This window comes from Paramisgurnus dabryanus, chromosome 10 (genome assembly GCF_030506205.2).
Source record: "Paramisgurnus dabryanus chromosome 10, PD_genome_1.1, whole genome shotgun sequence".
NCBI lineage: Eukaryota > Metazoa > Chordata > Actinopteri > Cypriniformes > Cobitidae > Paramisgurnus > Paramisgurnus dabryanus.
The window spans coordinates 40,530,701-40,533,438 of NC_133346.1; positions in this window are offsets into that span (position 1 = coordinate 40,530,701).

The window sequence follows — 2,738 nt, forward strand, 5'->3', positions numbered from 1 at the left end:
AACATAAAAAAGTCATTTAAATAAGCGAAAAATCTTTTTTATGAGCTCAAAATTTTGAATATAATGTGCTATTGCTGATAATTGGCCATCTCTAAAGGAGAATATTTATCTTTAAAGTTGAAGAAACAAAAAAGTAATGTACTGATAAGCAGTCTCAAATATATATATTCTGCAAGCACTCATTTCTCCATAATGATGTAATTGATTTTTTAATAACATATTGTCGCTGTCGGGCAAAGATACTCTCTGGACACCAAGACCATGTCTATGGGTTCAAGAATAACAAAATATTGGCCATTTGAAACTCGAAAGTCATCACTTTATTTTGTCCCATTGTTTTCCATTTTGCGGGTGGTAAAACTCCTGTAAAATTCATTGAAATTTCGTTCACTTGTAGTTAAGCAAGTATGTATAATACAATTTCAATAATGTTTTACACTGCACATCATCTGAGGAAATTCGAAGTTGCGTCGCGGGGAACCAAGCTGACAGCCGCGACAGCAGAGATTGTCACACACCTACAAAAGGGTAATGGAAAAAGCTTGCATCTGACCTGCAGCGATATCATTCTGGCTTGGTGGGATGTCAGCCAGCGAGTCCTCTGATTCTGACCTTGTTCTTTTACTCATCAGAGTCTAAACTATTAAGTATTCATTGTATTTTCATTTTAACAGAGCAGCTATGGTTGCGCGTTTCACACACCTCTCCAAACCACACTTTGTTAACACTACGCTTGTTCGACTTCATGCGGCGCCGCAAGAACCGACAGCCGGATGACATCAGAGTACCGCGAGAATGATTCAAGAAATCATATTTCGCCTCGCTCTCGCGATACATCTTCCGGCTGTCGATTCTTGCGGCGCCGCATGAAGTCGAACAAGCCTATTGACAGCAGCAAAAGCTACGCATGCACTTTTAACTTGTAAAACTCAAAGGTGTATGGGTAATGTAGTCTCTGCTCTCGGTGGGACGCATTAGGTAGCATCAGAGGCGCGGGAAGATATTTTCGGTAGGGGGTGCTGGGGTGCGGATGCAGCCGGGGGAGGTATGGAGTTATAAGTTATAATCATTAGTTATAAGTTGTTCACAAGCTTTTCATTCTGCAGACCACTCTACCTATAAATGTCTTCTTTTAAAAACTCACTCGCACCTCCCATCCATAAAGTAAAGATGAGCTGACGGCGCATACAAACTACATAGCCTATTGCAACATAGTAGAGTTTGAATTCTCTGCCAGGGTCGTTATTTTCTGCTACTATCCTCTAGCCGGGCCATTGATTAAGCATATTTTTCATTATTACTTTATTAGCCTCATTGGGTGGGGAGAAAGCTATGCCATATAATCAGAAATATTATATATAGACTAGGCCAAGTAAAAAAGGTGTCCGAAAAGTTACACAAATTACAAAATGCTTTGTAAAAGTTAATAAATGCAACGCGAGTCATGTGCGGAGTCTCCTCTGGCACGCATCACGCACCGGGTCTGCTGTTGCAGCGTAGCTTAAGTGCAACATGGAGTTTAAAGATGTAAAGAAAAAAAGAAAAACAGGAGAATTCACTTTGAGCAAGTTTGCAGGAAAGTCGAAGGCATGGAAACAGTTTATGTATATATTCTCACTCGTGCCAGTAGCCTTTTTTGTTTTCCTTTGCTTAAGTTTTTACTATTTCTAAATTCTAACATGGAAACTTTATTGACATCACTCGAGTTAAGGCGATTAGTGGACCTTTTAATTCACGGGTTTCATATAATTCTATTTTTACACGTAAGTGTAATATTTGTGTGTTAAGTTTTAGTTTCAGTTTGCCATGCCTCCTTTACGGCGGTGTAAAAATAAGATATTTTTCGACTTTAAAATTCGAACATCATATCCTAAATTGTCGGAATATATTCCATATACATTCATTTGAATTTATAGATGTTTAACATTAAAATCGATGCATGGGAATAATTTATATTAATATTTGAAATGCCCACCACTCTTAAATGCGCATGTTCCTTGTTGTACATAGAGGCTTTACACTTTAGTTCCTTTCATGTCGTTTTAATCATTTAATTCAATCTTTTTTACTTTAAATGTTACTTTTAATGTTCTGTAACATTTACATGTGCGTTAAACACCGCGAAACAATTTGGCTATATTTTTAAATAGTTTTTGAAAAGATGACCTTTCTCTGATATGCAGGATGAGTCAGTTGGAGAAATAACGCTAGTCCTCGGGACTTTTAGGCTGTGTGATTGAAAAAATCCAAAATTCTCTTCTGAGACATTGCGAAGCTGATAGATACAGATAGCCTAAATGCATTCTTCATTGTGGCTGTGAGTGTGCATGCTTGTCTGTTATGCTTATACGTATAGACGGGTTGCAGGTTTACTGCAGGGTTCACAGCGCGCATCCAGGAGGCAGAAAGCCTGCTTGGTGAGCTGATCCGCTACTGCAACAACCTTAATTATTGAAGCGTTCTTTATTGTATTTTAGTTGGATCTGTTTTTCTGTCTTTATTTTTGCAGTGTTACTGTGATACATGTATGAATTATAATGTTAGACTAGTAACGTAATAGTCGCATCTATATGTTAACATCAGGCACCCAGCACTGACTTGTTGGTACTATTTTCCCACGCAACAACTCCTTGGCATTTTGACTTACAGACACAGCTACTAGCCTACAACACAATGGACATCTCTTCTTTCTGCCTCTCGGTTGCGCGCAACCAGTTATGTTGCCGTGCAACCCGTCT